Source organism: Phalacrocorax carbo, chromosome 2, assembly GCF_963921805.1.
Source record: "Phalacrocorax carbo chromosome 2, bPhaCar2.1, whole genome shotgun sequence".
Taxonomy (NCBI): domain Eukaryota; kingdom Metazoa; phylum Chordata; class Aves; order Suliformes; family Phalacrocoracidae; genus Phalacrocorax; species Phalacrocorax carbo.
The window spans coordinates 38064260-38080987 of record NC_087514.1 but is presented as its reverse complement, the minus strand read 5'-3'; the positions used below and the strand labels follow the sequence as shown (position 1 = coordinate 38080987).

The 16728-nt window shown below is 39.6% G+C and overlaps 1 protein-coding gene across 1 annotated transcript in view; it reads left to right on the top strand.

Annotated features, from left to right (window-relative positions):
• The window catches only part of PREX2 (phosphatidylinositol-3,4,5-trisphosphate dependent Rac exchange factor 2), a 189175-nt gene that overhangs the window by 7077 nt on the left and 165370 nt on the right, over positions 1–16728 (top strand). The window lies entirely within an intron of this gene.

The window sequence follows — 16728 nt, the reverse complement described above, 5'->3', positions numbered from 1 at the left end:
ACTGTAGACCAAGATGCATCATGCCGAAGACCATGGTATGCTTAGGGGTGTTTTACAACTTCTTGATTTATCTGTATTTATAAATATCATTATATTTGCAGTGTTCCAGTTATTCCTTTGCTCTGCCTTGTAGCTCAGTCCTAACTCTCCTGCCACATATATTTCACAAGTTTGTAATGTGAGCAGCTAATTTAGAAGAGACTATTTGGAGGGGACCGTCAATCAATATGTCCAGACTTAAGTTACTCTGTGCAGCCTGATGCTGTTGAATAGTATGCTGTTTGCAGTGATTTCAAATATTTATGGAGACATATTTTTCAACCCTCTTCAGTAGTAATTTTTGTCACCATTTTAAACACCAAGTGCTTTGAAACTATGTATTCCAAAGTTGGTTTGTATTTTTTTGGTAGGGTTAGCATGAAGAACAATTTTGTCAAAGGAGAGGAATTCCAAGTTAGTAACAGTATTACACTATAGGAGGAACTGAGAAGTTCTTTATGTTGGAAACCAAAAGGAACTGTATTTTGGCCAAAATAAACAAATCCAAACTGGCTATAGTTGACCTAAGATACTGGTGGGGGCAACTTGCCAGTCTGTAGAAGGCTATAACCATGTGTCTGTTAAGTATATGTCCTGTTTGGAAAGGAATTGGGATATCCATGAATCAAGTACAGAATGGAATAAGATACTAATTTTTATTAAAAATTACAATAATTTAGGCCCTGGCTTTTTATATAAGTATCTTGAATAATTTTGTGTACTAATGCATATTCTTTTTCAGGAATTTTGTTTGACTATTTTTGCTTTAATTCTAAAGTGCATGCATATTGGCTCAATTTTCTGTTATGGACTGAGCAGGATTGTCCCTGTCTCTGGTGAATAGAAGGTTGGACTAGATGGTCCCTGAGGTCCCTTCCAACCTGGGATTCTGTGATGCTGTGATTCTGTGATTTTGTGTATTGGTGTGGGGCTCAAGATAGCTTAGGAACAGGTGACTCAGAAGGAATATAATGACATGCAAGACTGGAGATAGCAAAGCCGAAGCTCAGCTGGTGTTGAGATTAGGGATGTGAAGGGCAACAGAAAGGACTTCTGTAAGTACATTGGTAGTAAAAAGAAGGCTAAGGAAAATGTGTGCTTGCAGCACAGGGGGGCAGGGAGGTTTGTGAAAAGGTCACGTAGAAAAGGCTGAGGTACTCCATATTTTTTCTCCTGGAGTTTTCACCAATTAGTGTTTCCCTTAGGCCTCTCAAAGCTTATTTGCAGATTTTCTGAGAATGTGCCATTGCCTACAGTAGAAGAAGGCACAGTTATGAAGTACTTAAGTCAACTGGATATAAACAAGTCTGAGATCAGGTGGGATGCATCTGCGGAAGCTGGCCGATGTCAATGTGAGGCCTACCTGTCATCTTTGAAAGGTCATGGTGGTTGTGGGGAGTTCCTAATGACTGGGAAAACACAAATGTCAAAGCTAGCTTCAGGAAGGTCAAAGAAGAGGACCTGGGGAAGTGCAAGCTCATCAGCTTCACCTCAGTCCTTGTGGGGGTGGTATAGTGAATCATCTTTAAAACCATTTCTGTGCCACTGATGGAAAATAAAGTGATTGGAAGCAGCCTCCTGGGGCTTACCAAAGGTGAATCATGCCTGATCAACCTGATTGCCTTCTCTGGCTCGGGGAACTTGGTGCGAGCTATGGATATTGTGTTTACCTTGATATAACCAAAGTCTTTGGCATGGTCTGACATAGTATCCTTACATCCAGACCTCATCAATTTGGATTAGATACATAGACAATAAGGTGGGTGGGAAACTGGTGAATCTGTTAGACTCAAAGGACAGTTGTCAACAGCACAAGCTACAAGTGGTGACCAGTTATGAGCGGTCCCTCAGGAACCAGTACTGTATCATGTCTTCAGAAATGTCCTGAATGGTAGGATTGGAAGGTGTGCTTTCAGCAGATGGGTCTCAAGAGCATGGAGTACTGACAGTACTGGCAGGAGCCTCATGAAGTTCGGTGAAGGCAAACGCAGAGTCCTGCACCTGGGATGGAACAGCGCTGTGCACCAGTGCAGGCTGGGGGCCAGGAAGCAGCTTTACAGAAATGACTCTGGCAGTGCCTGTGGACAAGAACTGGAACATGAGTCAGTGTTGAACCCTTGCAGTGCAGAAAACAGTCAGCAGCATCCTGGGCTATTTTAGCAGTAGATCAAGGGAAGTGATTGTTTACTCTAGAGTTGTGAGACCTTTGTGGCTGCAGCTTTGGGCTCCCTAGTTCAAGAAATAAATTTATGTACTGCAGCAAGTCCAGTGGAGAGCCAGCAAGGTGATGAGGGCCTGGAGCGTATTACTTGCAAAAAGAGGCTGAGAGAACAAGGTTTCTTTGACCTTAAGAAGAGAAGTCTCAGTGAAATTTTTATTGTTGTCTGCATCTCCCTGATGGGTGGATATGGAGAAGGTGGAGCCACACTCCTCTCAGAGGTGCGCAGTGGAAGAAGGATAGGCAACAGAAAATGGGAAATTCCAACTCAGTGTGAGAGGAAAAAATATTGTTTACCATGAGGATGGTAAAAGCTGGAACAGGTTGCATATAGGCTGTGGAATATCTGTATTTTGTTCATAGCTCAGCTGGGCAAGATGGGGCAACCTGTTGTAGTGGACACTGCTTTGCTCAAATGGTTGGGCTAGATGACCTCTGGAGGTCCCTTCTAAGCTACATGACTCATCAATTTTACAATTTATTGATATGATGGGGGAAGAAGCAGACTGTCTTGAAGTTTCAGCTCTTCAGGAGAGCAAATTTTTCAGGGTTGCACGTCTACTTTGTTTCCTCTGTCCTCTGAAATCGCAATGCAAATGGCTAGGCTATACTGTTCAGCAAACAAATATTCAAAATCCAAGAGGAAACTCAGCTACACAGTTATTTTTTCCACTGTATTATATTTGCTCAGGAAACAGATAACCTGGCGCTTCTGTAATATTTTCTATTCAGAGATGTCTCAGAGCATTGCTGTCATTAATAAATCAAATCTGAGTAGTTCTACTAGTGGGAAACTTACAGACAGATCTTGATTTTTGGGTCCCAGTGGAAGTTTGTGGCAGAGCCAGAAATATAATCTGGTGTCTTGATTCCCAGTTCAGTACTCTGACAGCAAAGCAGTCCTTTCCCTTTATATATAACTGATGATAGAAGAATGGTTATCTGCTTAAAATGTCTGAGAAACTGCAAGGATAATTCTTCAAAGTCAACTTCATTTTGTGCAAGCTTTATTGCTCCTGTGATTCTCTCATAGCCTGTTCACAGCTGAAGTTATCCTGTTGTAGGGACAGAACTGAGATGTTAGGGGTTGACACTTAGTTCAGGTTCCATGAGACCTCCTGATTCTCCTTCTTGCTTTTGGCAGCCTGGCTACCAGTCATGTGGCACACCTCAGGAGCTTTCAAGTTCAAGGCTGAAGAGCATGAGTTTAATGTAGGGGAATGAGTAGGAGAAACACTTAGAAGTGAAGAGCAGTGGAGAGAACAGTGATAAGATGTAGGAGGGTGGCTTTCTTTATTTCAGTGTCATTTGTGTGGTGCAGGCCCCCTGACAAATTGGTAATATCTTGCTGAATGGAGCAGAGTAAATAATCCACTCCTTGACCTTCATAGGGAAGTTTTATATGCATTCTCACTTCAAAACTGAATTTGGCTGTAGCTGCTAGTATTTACACCTGAAGTTTAAATACATTATATATATCGATGTGTTTGATTTCTAAATACAGTTTTGCCTATTGTAACAGCTAGAGCAAGTGATCAGTGACAATTGATAAATGAATTTATATTAAATAAGTTTTTTTTATATTTTGTCCTGTGAAATATACTGTTAATTTCTCAGGCTGTTTAAATAGAGTTACTTCTAGAGAGCCGGATCCATGTATTCCTACATGTTGACTCAGTGATCCCAGCTTCCTTATGCCAAGATCAAACATGATGTGACAGAGAAGCATCAGTGGAGACAGAGCACTCTTAGACAAGTCTAACAAGACTTGTTGCCCTACTGGGTATCCAAGTTAGTAATGTGTTATAGGCGATCTCAACAGGAATGTGGTAGTGTGTTGGAGAGCTGAGTTGCTTGAGGTGTGTGCAGGGTGTCTCCTGTAATATTTGAAGATGAGGTGTTAAGAGCTCCATCAGGGATATACATTAATTTGAGTAGTATGGATTAGGCAGGAGCAATCAGCTGGCAGGCTGAATAGAAAAGGAGAAATAGGCTGCAAACATGGAGAATATCTAGGCCGGGAAGAATTATCCATGAGATTGATGCAGTTAATCCTCATTGTAGCTGGTTAGGTATGAGCTGGGCCATGGGAAATTCTCTGTACTTGGGACTTCAGACTCTTGTAGAAAATAAGGATGTTTTTATTTGCATCAGAAAAAAGCTATTGTGAAAATATAATTGGGTAGTGGCTGGCCAGGTCTGTCTGGCTGGGGGACAATGACTAGTGTCATGTACTCGGCAAACAAATCTGAGAAACACATCTGAAGATGGAATATATGTGTGGCTGTGACCTGAGCCTCCAGCTGAAATGGCTGGGATATATTTCAGGAGCTGTAAGTCAGAAAGGCTAAATTGCAAGACAGTTTTCTAACTTGGGCTCGAATTACGTTTCTACTTTTACTTGTAAATGTCCAGTTTTTTTGAAAAGCCTAATTTCTTTGCCTTACTAACTTCATGAAGTTGTGCTTACAGAAAGCCTTCAGAGACCTGTGTCTTGGCGCTTGTTTAGGAAGAGTTTGCTGGCAAGCAGTGAAGGGTGAATTTGGTAGCCAAGTATCTGTAGAGGAAAGACTACCTTGTAATAGGCACAAACTGGTGAATTAGGTGAGACACTTTGAGATATGTCCAGTGGCAAATCCTGAATGATTTATTTGTGTTCTCACTGCCCCCCACCCCCAAAAGCATGACAATTCAAAACATGATAAATGTGTATCTAAAACAAAGCTGGTTTTATGTTATTATTCAGCTAAGAATTCCAGAGTGGGAATTGTTAAATACTGATTACTAGGTAGCAGCACGAAAGTGGAGCACACCTAAAATAATTCATTAGTTTGTGTTTTCTTTAACAAACGATACCATAAGAGTCAGCAACTTCCTATTTTATGTTACTGAAATAAGCTAGAAAGTACTAGATACAAAATAGAAGAATGGTAATACAAGATTTCTCTTCCCCGGCCTTTAATACACTTTCAGGATGTTCTCAGGTTCTTCTGTAAACTTAATTGGCCATGTTTTTACTTCTTAATCCCTACTGTGACATTTTGAAAAAAACTGGACACTGAAAGCACAAAGCTATAAAGTTGAAATGGTGTACTGTATAACAAAGTGATTGATCTCCAGGATGCTATGAATTTGTGTAACAAGACTGGAAAATCACTTCATTCTATAGCTTAGTATGTGCTAAGTTACCTTACCCAAGGAATTTAAGCATATGATGTATCCAGATGCCTAGAAGAAATAGCATAGGACAGGATGCTTTGAGTCAATATCCTTGGATTCTGTTGCATGAGCCTGGTAAAAGCACTTTGCTTTAAGAGTCACAGAGGCATTTGAGACTTAAACAGACATGGAAGCAACTGAAGCTCTTCAGTGTATATAAGTAGTGCTTTCACTAAAAAGATACCAAAGCCTTACAAGGTAGAGGGAATGGAAAGAGTGGCATATATCTGTAGAGTTCGTGTTTTGTCATTTGTAAAATGTTCGTTACTGATTAGTTCCTATTTATCTTTTCATTGTCTGTGGAGGAGAGTTATTTTGCAGAAGCAGGAAGACAGTAAATATGTCCTCATTCATAGAATGCCTTTGTAAAAATGGCCACACTAAACTTACAATGATAGCTGCTTCCTTCCTTCCAGTGCCTGCTGATTTTTGTTCCTGAAAGCTTGTGAAATAACACTTAAAAATGAACTTGCAGTATAAGATAAAAACCTAAAATGAGAGGTGTTGGAAGAAACCTGTGAAGTGCTGTGATAGATTTAATAATAGGTCCATTGCAGTAACTTTATTTTAAAATGGCGGTTGGTAGCATTACTTATGGAGGGTGTATCCTTCCCAACTGCAGGCACCAGTAGTTTGGGACTGTCCGTGCTGGAGGTTGTGGATGCGGGGCCTGGATGCAAACTAAGCAATCTCTGAGTTTGCCTTCTTTATTTTTGTACAGTTTGTATTTTTTTGGCACCAGTAACTTCTGAATGTGTTTCCCACAAAATAATTCCTTTTGCTCATTTAAAATGTCCTGCCTGAAAAATTCACTAAGTACTTGTGTCACTATTTTTCTTGTTAGAAGTCCAAGTCTAATTATTCCTGTTATGAAAGCCCTTTCATACTTCTGATCATCTTTCAGGCTCCTTTGGGATGAATTCTTCTGGTGTCAGTATCATTGATCTTCACCCTGGTTTCATTCTTAATCTTTTGCACAACAGTTTTCAGAGGGTAAGAATAAAACCCCCAAATGTGTATAATCGATGTTTGAGGTATTGAATTTTGATTTTTCTTATACCAAAAGATGTTAAGAATTCTGCTTATCCTTCTTTTGCAAAATGTAGTTCGCACCTTACTTAGGCCCTGCTTTCCTCTCTTCATTTACCTTTAAATATTGAAAGTGACATTTTCAAATGTTGGGGAAGATGCTTGAAGTATGAGTTGTAGTTGCTGTTTGCTGTCCTGCTCACCGTTCTGTTTTGCAGTGTGAAACAGTGTATGGGGAAACAGTGTGGAAAGAGGGCTCAGTGAAGGACAAAAGTAGTTAACAACAGTAGTAAATATGAAGAATGAGAGGTGAGAGATTACAGAGGAAACTGTGCCCTGGAAATAGGTGGGACAGAATACTGGAAAGGAAGAAAAAATGCATTAAAACGGTTGAAAAGGAAGAGGGAATGGTTACTGGTTCTTCTAAAGATGAAAAAGCACACCAAAACCCCCTTTGAAACATGTCAAGTATGTGATGAGATTTCCTCATATTGTGGTATTTGGGTTAATAGGACAGGCATCACTGGCTTTTGCAGTTTCTTAGATACCTTCAAATACAGTCAGCTTGAGGTGTGAAAATACCATTACCTTTGTACTTGGTTATTGTCTGCTTATTTTAATTTATTTTATGATAAAATATGAAGTTTCAATAATTATCAAGAGATAAATGAGAATTTTCTAATTAAGGAGAGCAAAATTTGAGCTGTCTTTAGCTGATCTCAAGCTTACCAGTAAAAGAGACCTCCAGGTTTTCAAAATGATGTGACTGATTTAACATTTTGAAAGTGACAAGTTGAGATTACTTCATAATGTTGGAAATATTTTTGGCAGAGTTGAGTTCTTTCTGTGGGTTAGAATTTCCTCTTGGATTGAAGCATTGCGTCTGCTGTTTTCTTGAATTAGAAAAGTTGGTTTTCTAATAAGATCTTGATTCTGTTTCACTTACAAAAACAACACGTACCTACAATTAATAATAATAATAATAATAATAGTAATAATGGAATAAATTAATGTGTCATGGTTTAACCCGAGCGAGTAACTAAGCCCCACACAGCCGCTTGTGCACTACCCCCAGTGGGAAGGTGGAGAGAATCGGAAGAAGAAAAATGAGAAAATTCATGGGTTGAGATAAAGACAGTTTAATAGGGGAAGCAAAAGCTGCACATGCAGGCAAAGCTGAAAACATTATAGACAAATCTGATGGAAATCTTGGTGCTGAAGTAACACCAATAAAGGAAAATGGATCATGCAAAGGAAAAAATCTATCAGACAGCAGGAAGGGTATCTAACTTCAAATGGTAACTGAGTGGAAAAAAGAGACAACCTCCTAACCAAGGTGCTCTGAATTAGTCCTTAAGGCAATTTCTCTTCCCTCATGTCTAAGCCCCACACAGCCGTTCGCTCACTGCCCCCAGCGGAAAGGCGGTGAGAACTGGAGAAGTGAGAAAATTCATGGGCTGAGATAAAGACAGTTTAATAGGGAAAGCAAAAGCTGCACATGCAGGCAAAGCAAAACAAGGAATTCATTCACTACTTCCCATGGGCAGGCAGGTGTTCAGCCATCTCCAGGGAAGCTGGGCTTCATCACGCCTAACAGTAACTGGGGAAGACAAACTCTGTCATTTCAAACATCCCCTGCTTCCTTCTTCTTCCCCCAGCTTTACATGCTGAGCATGATGTCAATATGGTGTGGAATATCCCTTTGGTCAGTTGGGGTCACAGTCCTGGCTGTGTCCCCTCCCAGCTTCTTGTGCACCCCCAGCCCACTCGCTGGTGGGGTGGAGTGACAGGCAGAAAAGGGCTCGACTCCATGTGAGCACTGCTCAGCAGTAACTAAAATGTCCCTGTGTCATCAACACTGTTTCCAGCACAAATCCAAAACCTAGCCCCATACTAGCTACTCTGAAAAAAATTAACTCTACCACAGCCAAAACCAGCACAGAATGGAAGTTACAATCTTAATGGGATGTGGATACCACGTTTAAATATGTTGTAATATACTTGTAAGCATTCTTTATTCGAGCAGGGGCAGGAGAGTGAAGACCTGATACCAATAACTTTTATTTCCATTTACTTTAAGGTTACTCCTCATTCATCTTTCTGACACTGTGTGAAATCCTGTTTATTAAGAATAATGCCTGGAAGTTGGCAGTTATATTCTGTATGAGTGTTTTAATTTCTTCCCATATGCTCTGAGGTTGTCCTCATAGAGACTAAAAGGACTTTTTCCCATGTTTAGTTATACTGAACTGTCACAATAGTCAGACCGGACAGAAACAATGGGCAGGAAAGCTTCCTGTTTTCTGCAGATATCGAAGAGGTCTTTGGCTCCAGGAAGAATGTAAAGCTTTCTTCAGTCCGAGTGTGAGCACACAAAGAACTGGCTTTCATGAGTGTATGAAGTTGTTGTGATCTCTACTGAAAAGCAGAGGTTTACTCTCTTAAATGTTCTATCTCTTTTGATTACATTTCAGTATTTGCATTTAGAAATAGTAAATTACAGCAAGGAAAGCTTAAAGCTCTCTCTTTATAAATGCTCAAATATATTGTGCTGTAGTTAGAAAGCTTTTGAGTAGATGATGAAATAAAATTATATTAAATAATCTCGTGTTTGTATGCCTGCTATGGGCCTAACTCTGTATCCTCAAAAGGGAAGCAGAGGAGAGTATGAATATAGGACACTAGGAAGCTTTTCAGAATAATAAAGATTTGAACTGCAAAAAAGAATCATGCTTTGCTTTCGTGTTTTTTAGTCTACTGTGCCAGGACAAAATTGGGGAATGCTGGTAAATCAGTGTCTCAGCAAAATACAGTGATGAAATTTTCATGTGAAGCTGAGGATAAATTACACTGATACTGCTACAGTATAAGCTGTGGTTTTCCATAGGTAGGCAAAGACAAAGGATCTGACTCTTGCAAAAAAACCAGTGCAAAACCCCTTTAAGTCAAGATTCAGCCTGATGAGTTCGTAAGAGATTGCTTGTCTTTATACTTCATATCCATATATCAGAGAACACTCCTGTGATTTGATGGAGATAACCTTCAGCCATGATTAACGTTTATTCTAGTTGGAATACATGAAGTTAAAAGTTTAACGGGGGCTGTAGTACTGGTACAATTAAGTCTTCATTTCATTCAGTAGACCAAGTGAAGAAACTTTTGCTAAGGTAAAAACTGTTTTTTAAAAAACTAAATTTTATTTTGTCATTATAGTTTCATCTGCTATACCATCAATTTTTACGTCATTAAGTTGACTAGTTACTATTCAATCTCAGTAAGCTCTTAACTTAGTTTTCAACGTGTACAATCCAGTAAAACATAGGTTTTCCAAATTCATTTGTGGGATACTTCTTCACTGAGAAATGTTTTTGATAATGGGACACTTTCAGACACTTTCTTGGGTCTGAGTCAAAATTTTCAGATGAATTGGTATAAAGGAATTGCCTTTTATCTTCTGAAGCTTCTCCTGTTTCTCTGTCAAACCTATTTTGTATACAAATGCCACTTTACAAGTTATCAATGGCAGTGTTACATAAAATAGTCAGTTCTCCTGACATTTAAATGGATTTTATGTAAGTTACTGTATGGGATGTGTGAGCAAGTGTTGTTTTCTGCTGGCAATTGCTGTATCGTGAAAAACGAAGTTAATTTGGGCATCTTCTAAGAAATGTGTGCTGGAAATATACTGAATTAATTAGGTTTTCATCTGTATTACAGTGGCTTCCAGCACAGAAAGCAACAATGAATTTTTGCTCTTGTAGCTTTTACTAATAAAAAACCCCTTAATAGCTAGATTTGCATCGAATGGTAGTACAATATTAAAAAAAAAAAGATCAAAATATGACCACCACAGCTACTATTGTGCATTTGTGTATTACGCACTTTTGTACTGAAAAATTCCCCATACTTGCCAAGTGTAATTTGTCTTTTGAGTGCAAGAACTGTTACATGTAAAACAGGATTTTGGCAAAATGTTATTTTGTGTCTAAACCGTTAGTTCTTTGCAGGCTGTTGTCTGTCTTAATGTGCCATGGCAATAAAGGCTGTAATGGCTATTCCATTCCATTTCCTGTTGTTTTGCAGCCACAAAACAGCTCTGGGCTAATATAGTACATCAGACTCTGACTTTCCCATTTATTTCTAAACCTTTTAATTTCACTGGCTAGTGGTAACGGAAGAAGCACTTGCTATAGTTACCCCACAGAATTCCAAAAGGCATTTACTGATATATCACAGCAATTCTGGTTATTGACCTTTTATTTCTACCATTTATTAAAACTTTAGGTACTTATTTTTGTCTTGCAGGAGATGCTGTTCTTGGTAGATAACTGGACTTAAAAGATAGGTGCAACATTCACTGGCAGTAGGGCAGTTATAGTTTTACTGTGCAGTATGGATGGGAAGTAATTATTTGCATATTGAATATTCCTATTGCGATATGAAGTCTTGTGCAGTGAAAGATTTGAGGCTTTTTCTGGATAATGAAAAATGTAAATGAACTGCAGACTTGCCACATGCAATCAAATTTTAAACTCAGCTTACTTCTAAGGTTTTGAGAGAAAATGAAGCATAAGTGATGCAGAGAGGACCTTAGAATAATATTTTTGGCCTCTAAAAAGCGTCCTCAAATAAAAATGAAGATTTTAGGGGACTACTGTCTTCCTGAGTTTTCACAGTCAGGAGAAGTGGCTACCACAGGTGCTATGAACTATGTAAAGGCTTTTCATATCACTTCATGAATTGGTTTCTATTCAGTAGACTGTCATGTATGGATACATCTAGCCCACCGTTCCTAGTATGTCTCTAATTCTAATTTACACGCATCTCAAAGTATTAGGTGGATTGTAAAGCCACGATGAGTCATGACCGGGCCTCACATAGGAGTGTAGTTGTTTATCACATTTTAATTGTTGTAGAAACCTATCAACCAAATTCTAAACATTTTGTTTTCTTCCTTTATTTTATGTCTGTTGTATAGTATATGCATATTTTCTTCTCTGGAAGCTTGTCTTTTCTTTCTGTTTTTGTGGGTATTCTGGTTGGAGGTTTGTGTGGTGTGTTTTTTTTTTTTTTAATACCATTTCATTGATATTTGAATCCAGGCCCTATATTAATAATTTTACTTTTTTTGATTAAAAGTGTACAATAAAATTGTTCAAAAAGCACTATAGACCATAATCTATTTGAGCTTGAGAGCTACATATAGTGCTTCAAAATATTTAGGGGCTATAGCCAGTCCTGGAAGAATATTCTCTGATAAATGGTGTAAAGAGATTTCCAAATTGTTGTGAAATCCCTAACTGTAAATGGGCACATCCACGGCAGGCATCAACCTATGATTCTTATGGCTGGTTCTTATGCCTCTGACTTTCTGCAGCTGCATGTGGACAGTCTGTGTCCAGAGTACAGAGAAGGAAAAGTCAGCTGCCCATGTGAATCTGCTTTTTCTGGGGGATGATTAATATCCCAGTAAAAATGGATAATTAACCTCCATTATGATGTAGCCTGATGCTACATCCAGGCTAAGACAAAGATCAGAGGAACCAGACTGCTGGTTAAATTTCAGATTCTCTTCAGATCTCCAGTGCTTCTGGTGCAGAGTGAAAGGAGTTTGTCTGCCAGTCCTCATGCTGCTCCCAGCTATTCATATGGGGACAGGACTTAGGCAAGGCACTGCATCTCAACCTCTGCGTGTACTCACACTTGGTAATTTTCTCTTTTTTTTAAATGCTCTTTTAATGACTACTATTCAGGACTTTGCCACCTGGCCCTGAGGAATTAGGTACCGCTGCTCTTGCCCCGCAGAGGCTCTGATTTTTTAATTAAAAGTCTATGTCCAGTTTTTCCCTTAATGAGAATGAATGGTTTCAGTGATAAGTACTTTGATAATACAAGAATGAAAATATATTTAGATTGCTCCTAATTTTCTGTAAACAAACTTTTGCAGAATAAACTTCTTAATTTGTATGTTCATATTTATGAATGTCCTGTTAATTGGAAATTACAGGAAAACACACTTACCTTAGATTCTGGGGTGGGGTAAGGAATGGGCTGCTGATCCCAATCTGTCATATTGGTTTTATTTCCAGGTTCTTTTTAGATAGAGGCAGACAATGCAATGCCCTGTCAGAATAATAAAAGAACTATGGTTGTGTAATATGTGTATATGCAGATATGACTGGGGGTCTGTCCTAACCTGAGACATGTACTAGAGGTGCCTATTTTAGGAGTTGTTTATCTAGGTAGTTAATGGGGTGTGCTGGTTTTGGCTAGGATGGAGGTTTGTTTGGTTTTTTTTTTCAGAGTAGCTAGTATGGGGCTAGGTTTTGGATTTGTGCTGGAAACAGTGTTGATGACACAGGGACATTTTAGTTACTGCTGAGCAGTGCTCACATGGAGTCGAGCCCTTTTCTGCCTGTCACTCCACCCCACCAGCGAGTGGGCTGGGGGTGCACAAGAAGCTGGGAGGGGACACAGCCAGGACTGTGACCCCAACTGACCAAAGGGATATTCCACACCATATTGACATCATGCTCAGCATGTAAAGCTGGGGGAAGAAGAAGGAAGCAGGGGATGTTTGAAATGACAGAGTTTGTCTTCCCCAGTTACTGTTAGGCGTGATGAAGCCCAGCTTCCCTGGAGATGGCTGAACACCTGCCTGCCCATGGGAAGTAGTGAATGAATTCCTTGTTTTGCTTTGCCTGCATGTGCAGCTTTTGCTTTCCCTATTAAACTGTCTTTATCTCAGCCCATGAATTTTCTCACTTTTCCAGTTCTCACCGCCTTTCCGCTGGGGGCAGTGAGCGAACGGCTGTGTGGGGCTTAGACATGAGGGAAGAGAAATTGCCTTAAGGACTAATTCAGAGCACCTTGGTTAGGAGGTTGTCTCTTTTTTCCACTCAGTTACCATTTGAAGTTAGATACCCTTCCTGCTGTCTGATAGATTTTTTCCTTTGCATGATCCATTTTCCTTTATTGGTGTTACTTCAGCACCAAGATTTCCATCAGATTTGTCTATAATGTTTCAGCTTTAGATTTCCTTTGAAAATTGTTCTTATGCTGTAAAGAATTCCTTTATTCCTGTTCCATTTTCTTCTTTCAGTCTTTTCTGGCTGTCCCTAGTATCAATAAAAGATGACAGATTTTATCAGCTGTCTTTGGTAATTGCAAGAATGAAGTCACTGAGAGAATAAAATGTCTTCATTTCCAGAAGTGTACTTAGTGTCTGTGTTCCTAAAGGCCTTTGCAGGAGCTACTGTACATACTTCTGGCTCAGAAAAGTACTAAGAAGTTAACATTATCCTGAAACTCTAGTGTTGTAATGGAAGTGCTTTGCTTAGTTTAAATAAATATTTACCTTGAAAGTCCAAATTTGCATTAGCCAAAAAGACAATGTGTATTGTAGACTGTATTCTGATATAGTGCTGGATAACACATAATGGATAAGCATTCTCAGAATGCCACATTTATTCTGAGATTTGCTTGTTATTTACGGTATATTCAGGCTTTCATTATTTGAAACAACTGGAACTGAAACCATGCTGTTTCTGTCAGCGGTGCCACTTCTTGCTGCGGGTGGGGATTCCGATGACTGATGTCTGGAGTCGTTGCTGAATGAAATACGGGGAGGACCAGACACAGACACTGATGAATGGTATGGCAACCGCTAGCCCTGCCAATACAAACTACAAAAGAAGAGACTTGGATGTCTGGAAGTTTATTTTCCTAGCTCAAGTATTTTACTAATTAAGGGCACTTTAAGTTTGAATGTCTACCTCTGGACGCTGGAAGCTTTCTGTGGGTCTCCTGGATTTGGTTAGGGAAATAGCCTGAAGGGTAAATTTAGCTGTCTCCTAGTGATGTGTCTGAAATACCGAACTTCTAGCTGCTTCTCTCTAAACTAGATTGGCCTGCCATACTGCAAGAAAACATGATGTGAAAAGCTGATCCACCGTCCTGTTGAACAGGATCACTGGTATGAGAGAGTAGCCATTGATACCAGTTGGGGAAAGAGCAGCAGGCTTTGGGAACCTAGCTGAGATAACTGTTTTGGAAACAGGTAAAGGAGAAGCCTTGTTAATTTGAAGGCACTGCAGGGAAAACATAGCAATGGGATAAGAGAAAACCCAGTGCTTCAGGTATTAACTATAGTTTAAATATGAACTGGTGCCTTTCAGCAATATGTATGTACTCTATGTTAGCACAAGATAGCTAGATAGTGCTTTATTCATTTTATTTTAAAATAAACCCCACTCATTTGATCTCATGACGTCATATTTAAAGTTTTTAAGGTGAAAATAGGTATATAAAGTTTTTATATTTTAATAATTTTATAGCATGGAAAAAACATGGTGATGCTGACTTTATACAGAACAGAGTCGTACCTCCATTATGCATGTATTTAAGCACTCACCACAAATGAAAAGCTTATATTTATTGTTTATGGCCAAGTCAGTAAAGGACACTACATTTTCTCTTAATAAACAGATAAGAGGCAAGAATAGAGTTCTCTGGGTGTTTGGTCAGGACACTGGCACCTTTGTATTCCATAGAATTTTGTAAAACTTGAGGGAGAGGGAGGTAAATTGGAGGATGCGGTGCAGTTATTTTCCTAATGTTGGAGAATTGGCTTTTACTCTTGTGTGCAGATCCAGTCAGTTCAACCAAGTGAAAAGCTCGGAAGCGCTCGGCGGAGGCTAATTAGAAGCCTCCACCGTTGCTGCCTACAGAATCTGTTTGCACTCAGTGTTCTTGGCACCCTGCACACCACTGCACTGATTTCACTCTTCATCTGCCACCTCTCCACAGCCACTGAGCCTGTTCCAGGCCAGAGCCACTGGCCTGAGTGGGATTTTCCAAGCAGTTACATCTCTTGATAGCCTGGACCCTTTCAGTACCAAACCTTAAAGCTGTGTTGGGAATGACTATGTGCCTCTTCTCCCACTTGATAAATGCAGAATAAATGTGTTGATAAATGCAGGATCAGGGAGAAGGAGCGTAAAAGCGAAAATCAACAGAATTTTGAGCTGGGAGTAAATGACAGGAATAGAAATGGTGAGCGAGGGCAGGAGGACAGGCAGAAAGAGCCAATAAATTGAAGCAGAAATTAATACATAAGAACACTTGAGTGCACTCTGCATAAAAATCTTGGACTGAAATTCTGGGTTCCTAGGTCTTCCTGTTTGTTACCTGATGATTTGGAAATAGCTGTGAAACACAAGGAAAGTGCTTCTTTCTCTGGTAAGCTCTGAGGATTAGTTAATCTATTATGATGACCAGTTAGTCTACTGAAGCGGTAGAGATTTCTGCTGTGAATGTAAAGGCTAATGACTTATGCAGAAGTGAGTATCAGTTTACATGGCAGAATGTATGTTTTTCAGTTTAAAAAAAAATTAAACGATTACTAGAGGTTAGCATACTTTACTGCTCATGTTAAGAGAGTTGGACGGAGAAGGGCAGGGCAATATCAGTCTTTGTTGCAGTGCCAGTGGCTGGTACCTGTTGAAGTTCTGCTAACCGTGTTACTCCTCCTCTTGGTTGTTTTCACTGTCATCATATGAACAACTTTTTTTCTGCATAGGATCTACTTGGTGTTGTAGATAAAGATGTAACTTGTGCAACAGTGTTATGACATTGGGGACAACTAGGCCAGTCCCTGATCTTTCAGTTAGCCAAAATGTTAATCCTGAGACTGCTTCCTGCCATGATCAGCTCTTTGCTTGACCAACCCCATTTTTTTTTCAACAGCCAGGGAATATTGGTTTTATTGAGGATCTGTCATGTGACATGGAATGGGAGTGATCATGGTAGAAGTCCATTGCTTCAGTGTATTGTCTGGTATGAAATGTTCCTCTGAAGACAGCTCTGAGTCCTGTCTCTCAACTTTTGGCAAAGCACCTCACACTTCATCTCCAGTTTTGCTGCTTGATGTCTGTTTGACTGTGGGACAAAGAGATGCCATGTGTGTTGGATGGAGAGGTGATGAGGGAAGCTGCATCTTGAGTCATACTAGTCCTGTGCTTGGGAAAGGTTCCTCGCGTGTGGTGGAGATCAGTAACCTTCCTCACGCTGGAAGCTAGAATCTTCCTTGACATTGTGGAATTGATCTGCTCTGGTCTTCGTATATTACTGCAGGTTACTTGAGATGCACTAGAGTATACTTTTTTCAGTAAAATGGGATTTTTTTTGAGTAGGTTTAGCAAAGCAGAAGTGTTATTTAATGG